Source organism: Chiloscyllium punctatum, chromosome 3 (assembly GCF_047496795.1).
Source record: "Chiloscyllium punctatum isolate Juve2018m chromosome 3, sChiPun1.3, whole genome shotgun sequence".
Taxonomy (NCBI): Eukaryota; Metazoa; Chordata; class Chondrichthyes; order Orectolobiformes; family Hemiscylliidae; genus Chiloscyllium; species Chiloscyllium punctatum.
In genome coordinates this window covers 55810659-55822685 of record NC_092741.1, presented here as the reverse complement: position 1 = coordinate 55822685, position 12027 = coordinate 55810659, and the positions used below count along the sequence as shown (strand labels likewise).

At 41.1% G+C, this 12027-nt stretch overlaps 1 long non-coding RNA gene across 1 annotated transcript in view; it reads left to right on the top strand.

Annotated features, from left to right (window-relative positions):
• LOC140454637 (uncharacterized) overlaps positions 1-8910 on the top strand; it is a 162185-nt gene extending 153275 nt beyond the window's left edge. Inside the window, exon 3 of the long non-coding RNA XR_011952732.1 lies at positions 8835-8910. This is a non-coding gene — a long non-coding RNA (uncharacterized lncRNA). The remainder of the gene's footprint in view (positions 1-8834) is intronic.
• The last annotated feature ends 3117 nt before the right edge of the window (positions 8911-12027 follow it).

Sequence of the window (12027 nt, the reverse complement as noted above, 5' to 3'; positions counted from 1 at the left end):
ACCTACACACTCCACCCTCTCCTCCTTGACCTATCACCTTCATCCCCTCCCCCACTCACCCATTGTACTCTATGCTACTGTCTCCCCACCCCCACCCTCCTCTAGCTTATCTCTCCACGCTTCAGGCTCACTGCCTTTATTCCTGATGAAGGGCTTTTGCCCGAAACGTCGATTTCGAAGCTACTTGGATGCTGCCTCAACTGCTGTGCTCTTCCAGCACCACTAATCCAGAATCTGGTTTCCAGCATCTGCAGTCATTGTTTTTACCTTGTTGATTTTAATTCCTGGGATGGCAGGAATGATCTGTCAAGAAGATTTAAGGCGACTGGGTCTTTATTTTCTAGAATTTTGAAGAATGAAAGGTCATCTTATAGAAACTTACATTTCTAAAGTGGTGGACAAGTGGCATGCAGAAAAGATGTTTCTCCTTGCCAAAGGGTTTGGAAACAGGAGACATGACCTGAAAAAGCACTGAGGTGAGGGGAATTTCTTCTATTCGAGAGTAGCGAATCTTTGGAATTCTGTATCCCAGCCAGCTGTAAAAGTTCACTCATTGAGTGTGGTCAAGGAAAAGATTGATAGATTTCTAGTTACTAATGACATCAGGAGATATAGGAATAGTACAGGAAAATGGTGTTGAATCAAATAATCAACCATAGCCTGGAATGGTGGAACAGACTTGTAGGGCCGTTTGGTTTACTCCTGTTTCTACCTTGGTCTTCTAGCCACTCGGTGTCAAAATTAAGTATAACCTATCACAAGGCAATATTTTACAAAACATAAGAAATAGACAGAATAGGCATTTGGCCCCGTATGCAGGCTCGACAATTAAACAATACAATGGCCAATCTGATTATGGCCTTAACTCCACTCTCCTATCGTCATCCCGTGTCCCAACCCAATCCTTAACTGCCTTGTCATAAATTAATCTATCCAACTCAATCTTGAGTATATTTAATAACTTGACCTCCATTGCTCAATGTGGAAAGGTATTCCAATGATTATTGAATTTATGATGAAGAGAGGGTTTTAATTTGAAGGATTTACTCTACACTGTGATTTCCCTATTGTGTGGACTACCTGATGAAGTTTTGGCACATAATGTGCGGTTAGTTCACCTAAAACATCCTTTAATAATTTTAAGAAATTTTACATGTTGCCTGACTCTATATTTTTTCTACTTCAAGAGCCTTAATATCTTTCGTTGGAAATTACATGAATCTGACGACTATGGCCATGTTATCAACGTGATCAGTGATTAATTTTTTTAAGACATAAAGTTTAAGACCTCAAAGGTTGAGCTGAAGAGAGGAGAAAATGCTATACAATAATATGATTTGGGCAGCACGGTGGCTCAGTGGTTAACACTGGTGCCAGGGATCCAAGTTTGATATCAGCCTTGAGTAACTGTGTGGAGTTTGCACATTCTCCCTGTGTCTGCATGTATTACCATTCACAGTCCAAAGATGTGCAGATTAGGTGATTGGCTGTGTTGAATTGCCCATAGTGTCCAGGGATGTGTAGGTGAAGTGGATTAGCCATGGGAAATGCAAGGTTATAGGGTAGGGAGGGTAGGCCAGGGTGGGATTCTGTTTGGAGGATTGGTGTGGACTTGATGGGCTGAATGGCGTGCCTTCACATTTTAGGATTCTAGGATTCTATGAAGTATGTGTCAAACAAAGTATGAGGCAGTGCTGTGTGAAGCGAGGTCTCCTAGTTCTGTTCTCAACTTCAGATTATCCTGTTTTGGGTTCACTTATTTTCTTTCAATGACCCAAGCTTTCATTCATTCTATAAATGCATGCCCTGAAACCACCTATCCCATTACATCAGTGAGAGATATTTCATTGCTCACCTTCATTAATGGTAGCTAATGCATTTCTGATCATGAGTACATTCGACCCAATCCAACTAGCAAGGAGGTGGAGCACATCTGACAAGTGCAACATGTGACCGCTATCAATTTTATTAATTTTATGCACATGAAAATAGAATAAGAATGAGCAGAAAATACCAGCTGGTTCATTGAACCTGTCAAATAATGTCATTATGACTTCTAGACTGTTATCAAATTCAAAATGTCTTTGACCTAGTCCGTCTGCCCCAGACTGGTCAAAACAGTCTTAAGCTCTACAAATATTTCTGTAACCATCGTTTGTGTGTGTGTATGTGTAGACACACACATACACACTCACACACACACACACCAACACACATACACACCAACACACACACATACACTAACACACACACAATTTCACACCAACACACACACACCTGTCCTCCCCATGCTACTTGACACGGATTTACAGAATTCTTGTACAGTGCAAGATGAATTGCTTGCAGCGAGTGAGGCAGTATCAGAAGATTGTGGACATTCCTGACCACAATGATACTACAGTCAGAAATGTGAGATACCTCCCTGTATTTGAGGACTCCAAAAACATGATTCCACTTCCTCACTCTCCTAACACATCTGTCGGAGAAAGCAGACACACCTCTATCAATCTTCAACATGCAAATGCTGCCTGACATTGGCTCCCTCCTCTCACATACTATTTTCCACCACCATGGCCTCCATTACTCCGTTAAGTGATTTTCAGTAAAGGAACATCAATGGGACTATGCAGAAATTACCAGCTTATGAGTAATCACACATTTGTATGTTATGTGAACCTGGTCAGCCCCGGTCAAGTTAGACAGACAGGGAAAGGGTTTAAATCTTTTGTCCCGATGGCAGTGAACTATTTGATTGCCTCCAGATGGCTGTCGACCAATGCATTGGCTATTACACAATGCATTGCAACAATGTTCTTTGCAGCCAAGTTGAAGGGAGTAGCGTTACAAATTAGTCAACCAGGCCAAATAGATTTGGCCAGATATGCAGGTTGTTCAAGAGGTTGCCTCTGAGACAGAATAACTTAATGTTTAACTGTGAGACTCCTTGCTTCTGGGGAAATGTACTTTGAAGATTATGACATGTTAGTGTATAAATATTAGAGTGTTCTCCAAATCTGCTAATCTATTTTGTTGATTATTGAGATCTGTATTAAGATCCATGTAATACATTTGTGTTTCATTTTGTGGAGATGGATCCGAGTCGTTTCCAAATATTCTTCAAATGTTGACACTCAACATTTCTTTGAGGCACTAAGACACATGACGTTTCATTTATTAACAACAGAAGGGATATCTCTCATATGCTAGCATTTGAATTTTTATAACACTCTTCATGTGCAGAGGGACACTTCAGAATTTACAGCAGTAAAACACTAAACCAATCTTGAGTTAGAGGGTTAAGGAAACAAATAGAAATTATGATCAAAAGAGCTAAAATCATGCATCAGCTGAAGTCTTTTAAGGACACCCTAAAAGCAGGAAAGGAACAGTGGGAAGCGATTGGTTAGCCAGGAGTGTATTTTGCATGAGAGAAGTTTGACTGTTCTCTGCAGATAGTATGTTTAAATGCACATGTTGTCACTGGATGTATCTAATTCATGGAAATTCTTTACTGACTGGATGGGACTTGCAAAGTTTCTTCACAACTTTTTTACTCAGGATTCTGGAACAGTGGCTTGGATTTTGCACAGGAAATATGGTGAGAATGAGCTGAACTTTGTATTTTCTTGGCTAAGAGTCAGTTTAATTGGGTTACACAGAGTTCTTTTCTCTGCCTGACCTAGTGAGTGTTTTTCAACAAAATTTACCAGATTCACCTCATTGATTACATACCAGCCCCAAAGTGCCCCCTCTAACCAGATTCTATCTCTTGTCCACCACTTGCCGAGGCTGGAACATCTCACCACGACCATATATCCTAGAATGGACTGGCACCCCAAACATGGTGCCATCTTTGGCAGGCCCAGAACTGGACCAGAACTGTAGTCTCCACAGCTGACCTGCATGGTTCCTGACATTTGCCAAGACATGGCAGACCAGAAAAGATTGGTGCTCCAGTTTGCAGACAGGGACCTGAAGGTCCTGCTGGGTGGGGATGATGCAAAGGAAGAACGTTCTCTTCTACCAAAGCAGAGGCCGCAAGAGTGACCCTTCGCAACCTGGTCCGAGCTTGCCACCCAGTCAGTGCAGTCTCAGCCATGAGAGGAATGTCAAACAATGTAGAAAGAAGACCAATTCTTCCAGCATAAACATCACCATCTTCTCTTCGATACCTCATTCTGCTACTTTGCCCCTCTCCTACCAAGGTTCATACTCCATCCCTCTCACAACTGCCTGTAAGACTCACTGCCATCCATCCCAACCCATGAAAATACCTACCCTGCATTTTGCATTTGATGCCCACTCACTTTCATCTCTCTTAATACCTGCCTCTCTCTCTCTCTCATAAAACAAAATGAGCCAAGATGAGGCATGTACCATTAACATTTGGCTCTTTACCCCTTATGTGGAGAGCATCCTGACTCTGAACACGTCAAACTGGTGACTGAGCATATCTACGCACTTGGACTGGTACTGGAGGCTGCCCTTGATCTACTTTGCTGTGATCCCTAACCAAATTTGGATCCCTAGTGGAATGTGGTATGCTGACAACCATAACAAGCCTTTCTGGCTTTGTGTCTGCGCTAAATGGTACAGTAATGCTGCAGTATTCTGAGCTTGTTCGCTCTGGCTAAGAAGCAAGGTGCAAAAAGGCAAGGAAGGGATACTGGAAGCTTCCAATTAGGCTCAGACTGAGTGATTGTGAAGAGAGCTAGTGATCAGCCCAGAGATGCAGTCTGGTCCAGTCCATGTCCTCACAGCAGCTTCACAATGATAGATGTTGCTGCAGCTAGAGAGGTAGCATCAAAGTGGCCTGTTAATTGCATCATAAATGACCCAGGAGTGTCCTTAGAGCCTGGAATATATCTGCGAGTGGTAGGTATGTAGATGTGTGCCTGTGGAGTGTGCACTGAGATGTTGGTGCCCAGTGTCCAGCATGAAGGTCCTGTGGAGCAAGCAGTGAACTAAAGTCACCATATCCTGCCTGAGCCCACACCACTCAGACCCCTATAGGATTTCACCCAAAATTAACACTCACACAGCAACTCTCAGGATCTATATCAGTGCAGTTAGATGTGGAAATCAGGGAGTTGATGTCCAATTTTCCTGCTCATCCATAAGCTTCACTATGCCAATACCTCATTAAGGTCTCTGATAGTAAACCCATGAAGCTCCTGTATTTGCACACTGGAATTCCATTTGTCACATCATGTGTAAGGGGAATGTTTCAATGTCTGATCGGTTTCATTTACTGCCATGCAACTATACTGGCACTGATTTTTTTAATATATGTGGCTTCTTGTTCCTTCTAACCTTAGTAATTTTTAGCAAGTTGAAAAAATATTTTCTTTGGCTTTTACTCTCTCTTTACTTTTCTAACTCTTCACACCATCTTTAATTGATGGATCTTTCTTTCTTTAGCTGATTTTACATTGAATTAAATATTTTAATGTACGCTTTCTCTGTTTCAGTCGAGATTCTTTAATCTGATTGGTTTAGAAGTTAAGCTTTGTCTTACACAGATCCTTGAACCCCCATAAAGATTGCTGTGTAGCATCTGTCTTCCCACGAATGAGGAAAATTGTACATTCACCTTGGAATGAAAATCTCAGGGTATTATATACAGTGTTGGTGCAAAGATCATTCATTTTTACAGTGATAAGACCATAAGAAATAGGAACAGGAGTAGACTGTTCAGCTCTTTTGAGTCTGCTGCACCATTCAATAAGAACATGGCTGATCCAAAGTTCATCATGGCCAATTTGCTGTGTTTTCCCCATAACCTTTGATTCCTCTACTGATTAAGGATCTATCTCAACCATAAATATACACAAAGACTCCACCCCCACAGCTCAAAGGCAAGAAGTTCCAAAGACTCTCAACCTTCTGAGGAAAGAAAATCATCCTCATCTAAGTCTTAGCACCCTTTATCCTGAAACTGTGCCCTCTGATCTGAGACGTTCTCGTGAGGGGAAACGTTCACTCAGTATTTACCCTGCCAAGCCCATTAAAAATCCTACATATTTCAATGAAATCACCTTTCATTTTTTAAATTCCAGTGAATTGAGTTCCAACTATTTAATCTTTGCTCATTAGACAATACTTTCCATACTAAGGATCATCCTTGTGAACCTTCTCTGAACTGCCTCCTATGATATAATATATTCCCTTAAATAAGTGGAACAGATGAGGTCTCACCAATTTTGCAGAGGTGTCACTCGACCTCAAACATTAAGATTAGGTTAGATTACTTACAGTGTGGAAACAGGCCCTTTGGCCCAATAAGTCCACACCGAACCGCCGAAGCACACCCACCCAGACCCATTCCCCTACATTTACCCCTGCACCTAACACTACGGGCAATTTAGCATGGCCAATTCACCTAACCTGCACATTTTTGGACTTTGGGAGGAAACCGGAGCACCCGGAGGAAACCCACACAAACATGGGGAGAATGTGCAAACTCCACACAGTCAGTCGCCTGAGGTGGGAATTGAACCCAGGTCTCTGGTGCTGTGAGGCAGCAGTGCTAACCACTGTGCCACCTGTGCCGCCCTCTGATTCCTCTCCACAGACGCTGCCAGACCTGCTGAGCTTTTCCAGCAATTTCTGTGTTTGTGTGTGGTCTCACCAGCACCTTGGAAAGTTGCAGCAAGATGTCCCTGCTGTTATACTCCAATCCCCTTGAAATAAGGCCCAACATTCCATTAGACTTCCTGTTTACCTGCTGCACCTGTATGCTGGCTTTCTGTGTTTTGTGCATGACTCCCCCCGCAAGTACCTTTATGTTGCAGCTTTCTGCAGTTTTTCTCCATTTAAATAATACTCCTCTCCAAAATGAAGAACTTTACATTTTCCCACATTATACTTAATTTGAGATACTTTTTGCTCACTGACTTAATCTATCAACATCTCATGTAAACTGTGTCTTTCTTGCAACTTGCCTTTCCACCTATTTTTATGTCACTTTCAAATTTGGCAACAATACATTCACTTCCTTTCTTCAAGTCAACAATATATATTGTTACAGTTGCAGTCCTAGCCCTGATTGCTGTGGAACCCCACTAGTTTCAGATTACAAATCTGAGAAAAAAAACCCATATCTTCACTCACTGTTTCCTGCCCCTCGGCTAATTCTCTATCCATGCCAATGTACTATTTCCAACACCATGGGCTGTTATGAGGAACAATGTAAAATGTTGTTCTCCCTTTTTCTACATGTCTGGATTTTGCATTTGCAAAATGTGGCAAAAGATAGAATTTCAAACAAAACAATTTTGTTTTAATTTAATAATGACTGTCCAAAATGCTCAAACTATTAATTATCTAACTTATCCTCACCCATTGAGACCCAACCATAGCATACTGAAAGAATTGTAAACTCCATACAGCCAGAGGAAAAGAAAACAGATGTTGTGGGGTGAAAAACACAAATCTTCACAAATTGCATCGCCTTATGTAGAAACAAACAACGGAATTGACATTGTTGATGTCTTGAGAGATGGCTAGGGACAACAATACAACACTGCAACAATAAAAGGAAGTGGCCCAAATTTTGTGGTCAAAATAATGGCATGTTTAATGACACTCACTATTATTAAAATCAATTGTTTAGCAGTGTGCTAAAAGATAAAAATGCAAGTGAATTCACTTTTTACCATTGCTTGCCCATTTGCACTACTGTGCCATCTTCTATAAGTTTCAAGAAATGTCTGCAGAAGCACAAAAATATCAATTAGACTTGCTACAGAAAGTTTGGATATTATTTAACTACGTATACATCTGCACCATAAGGCTGTATAGGATGGGACTGTTTTCCCTGGAGTGTCGAAGGTTGAGGTTGTCCGTATAGAGGTTTATAAAATCATGAAGGGCATAGATAGAGTAAATAGACAAGGTCTTTTCCCCAGGGTTAGGGAGTCCAAAACTAGAGGGCATAGGTTTAAGGTGAAAGGAGAAAGATTTAAAAGAAACCTCAGGGCAACGTTTTCACTCAGAATGTGGAGCATGTATAGAATGAGCTGCCAGAGGATGATTAGATTAGATTCCCTACAGTGTGGAAACAGGCCCTTCAGCCCAACAAGTCCACACCAACCCTCCAAAGAGTAACCCACCCAGACCTATTCCCCCACTCATACACCTATCACTATGGGCAATTTAGCATGGCCGATTCACCTGAATTGCACATCTTTGGACTGTGGGAAGAAACTGGAGTACCCGGAGGAAACCCACATAGACATAGTAAGTATGTATAAACTCTACACAGACAGTGGCCCAAAGCTGGAACCACACCCAGGTCCCTGGTGCTGCAAGGCAACAGTGCTAATCACTGTGCAGATGTATGGAGGCTGGACTGATTACAACATTTAAAAGGGATCTGAATGGTTAAATTAATAGGAAAGGTTTAGAGGGATACGGGCTAAATGCTGACAAATGAGTCCAGATTAATTTAGGATATCTGGTTGACATGGACAAGTTGGGCCAAAGAGTCTGTTTCCATGCCGTATAACCCTATGACTCTATGATTCTTTTCTATGAAATTTGCATCTGCAATACCACTTAGACTTGTTAATCTGGAAATGGAGCCATTTAAATTATGGAGTTTCATTCAGTCAGGTAGCAAATTATGGCTTGAGACGGATAAAATTTAATCCTTTATATTTTAAACTTTTTTTGTCTCTCTCAATAAAATCTTTCATTCTCTCTGCTGTTCTTCCTGTACTTGATTTGAAATTAGTTCACCCGATTTCCCTTTGCCTCGTTCCTGTCTCTTTCTCAATGCATTATTTGTGTTCATGCATTGATTAAATACATACATTTCATTGTCTTCCCAGGTCCCCGATGCCCCATTGCCTTCTATGCCATTAGCAGCTTGTACCTCCAGAGACTTAGAATGAAGAAACATCAAGGCAAACCATGAGCAATAAAAAGTTTAACCTTTCTATCAAAATCTGAATCAATGGCAAATTTATTATTTTCTTCCTAAATTCACCTTTTAAATGGACTGACTTATTCATGAAGTACAATACAACTGGCGCTAATCACTGTGGTCTGAGTCTTGACTGTGCTGTTGTCAAACTATTTGACATGCGTGGGTCATTCTGTCCTAATTCCATATCTGGATGAACCTTCCAGCAAGAAAGAGAGACTGAGGTAAGAAGCCTGATTCATGCTTCACTTAGGATTTACCTTGTCTGGTTGGCTGAACTACTTTCTGGCTAAGATCAATAGGTTTTCATGGGAGCCTGTGTTTTGCTGTTCTCCACATTATAACTAGTGTGTGGGAGATGAAAGGTTAAGTAAGAGTTCTGTAGCAATTTTTTTAAATGTTCTTTTCCATCATTTGTTTTGGCAACAGTTATGTCCTGATGAGATATACTACAGTGGGTGCTTTAAAACTGTCGACGATAATGCATCACAGCTTTTCTTCTGGCACAGTTTAGTTTATTATTTGGGTTTTACATTTTACATAGAGATAGGATCCAGTTGTGAAACAAATGATGTTATTTCTATCCAGCTTATTTTTAATAAATTATATTGTGCATGGAAAATAGCTTTTTACACGCACGCATTAAGCATGCATGTCCAGTAGGTAAGGACTAGCTTCTCGTTTTGAAAGAACAAATGCATCTTCCACAAAATCTTTCGGATAAAGAGAAGTAGCTTTCTTTCTGGAGACAAAAATATTGTTTTAAGTCACATACAAACCTTGTTTAAGACCCCTGTTGAGGCCCATCTTAGCTGTTGTATCATTCATTTTTAGTGATGGGATATTGGATCTCTCCGACGAGACATATTATGTTGAAAGATGTTTTCCCCCTTCTTCTTGACACCCAGTGGATTGAACGTAGAACATAGAACATAGATCATTACAGTGGAGTACAGGCTCTTCAGCCCTTGATGTTGCGCCGAACTGTGAAACCAATCTGAAGCCCATCTAACCTACACTTTTCCATTCTCGTCCATATGCCTATCCAATGACCATTTAAATGGCCATAAAGATGGCAAATCTACAACTGTTGCAGGCAGTGCATTCCAAGCCCCTGTTACTCTCTGAGTAAAGAAACTAGCTCTGACATCTGTCCTATATTTAGCACCCCTCAGTTTGAAGCTATGCCCCTTGTGCCATCCAGCACCATCCTAGGAAAGGGGTTTTCACTGTCCACCCAATATAACCCTCTGATTATCTTGTATGTCTCAATAAAGTGACCTCTCAACTTTCTTTGCTCGTATGAAAACAACCTCAAGTCCCTCAACCTTTCCTTGTAAGACTTTCCCTCCATACCAGGCAATATCTTAGTAAATCTCCTCTGAACCCTTTCCAAAGCTTCCACATCCTTCCTATAATATGGTGACCAGAACTTCATGCAATACCCCAAATGTGGCTGCACCAGAGTTTTGTACAGCTGCAGCATGACCTCATGGTTCCAAAAATCAATCCCCCTACTAATAAAAGCTAAAACACCATATGCCTTCTTAACAGCAAATTTACTAGCACATCCCTCTATGCCCTCCTCCACATCGTTTATAAAAATGACAAACAGCAGTGGACCCAAAACAGATGCTTTTAGTACACTACTAGTAACTGAACTCCAGGATGAAAATTTCTCATCAACCACTACCCTCAACTATTCAACTAGCCAATTTCTGATCCAAACCGCTAAATCGCCTTCAATCCCATTCCACTTTGTACAGTAGCCTACCATCGGGAACCTTTTCAAATGCCTTACTGAAATCCAAATACACCACATCAACTGCTTCACCCTCATCCACCTTCTCAAAGAACTCAATAAGGTTTGTGAGGCACAACCTACCCTTCACAAAACCATGCTGACTATCCCTAATCAACTTATTCCTATCTCTTATAACCTTTTCCAACACTTTGCCCACAAGTGAAGTAAAGCTCACTGGTTCATAATTACCAGGGTTGTCTCTACTCCCGTTTTGATCAAGGGGACAACATTTGCTATCTTCCAGTGTTCTGGCACTATTTCTGTAGACAATGACGACATAAAGATCAAAGCCAATGGCTCAGCAACTTGTTCCTGGCTTCCCAGAGAGTCCGAAGATAAATTCCATCTGGCCCAGGAGATTTATCTATTTTCACACTTTCTAGAATTTCTAACACCTCCTCCTTGTGAACCTCAATCCCATCTAGTCTAGTAGCCTGTTTCTTTGTATTCTTCTCAACAACTTTGTCTTTTTCCAGTGTGAATACTTATGAAAAATATGCATTTAGCACTTCCTTTATCTCCACTGACTCCATGCACAACCTCCCACTACTGTCCTTGATTGGCCCTAATCTTACTCTAGTCATTCTTTCATCCCTTATGTAACTATAGAAAGCTTTAAGGTTTTCCCTGATCTTATCCGCCAACAACTTCTCATGTCCACTCCTTGCTCATCTTAGCTCTCTCTTTAGGTCTTTCCTGGCTATCTTGCAATTCTCAATTGCCGTAACAGAGCCTTTACATCTCATCCTAACATAAACCTTCTTCTTCCTCTTGACAAGAGATTCAATGTACTTAGTAAACCACGGCTCCTGCGCTTAACAACTTCTTCCCTGCCTGACAGGTACATACTTGTCAAGGACACACAATTGTTTTCTTCCCCATCCTATGCATCCTAAATCTTGTCTAATCGCATCGTAATTGCCTTTCCCCCAGCTGTAGCTCTTGCCTTCCGGAGTATATCTATCCCTTTCCATCACTAAAGTAAACATAACTGAATTATGATCACTATCACCAAAGTGCTCACCTACCTCCAACTTTAACACCTGGCCAGGTTCATTACCCAGTACCAAACCTAATGTGACTTCGCCCCTTGTTGGCCAGTCTACATACTGTGTCAGGAAACCATGCTGTACACAATGGACAAAAACTGATTCATCTAAAGTACTTGAACTATAGTATTCCCAGTGAATATTTGGGAAGTTAAAGTCCCCTATAACAACTACTGTGTCACTCTCCTTCCTATCAAGTATCATCTTTGCTATCCTTTCCTCTAAATCTCTGGAACTATTCGGAG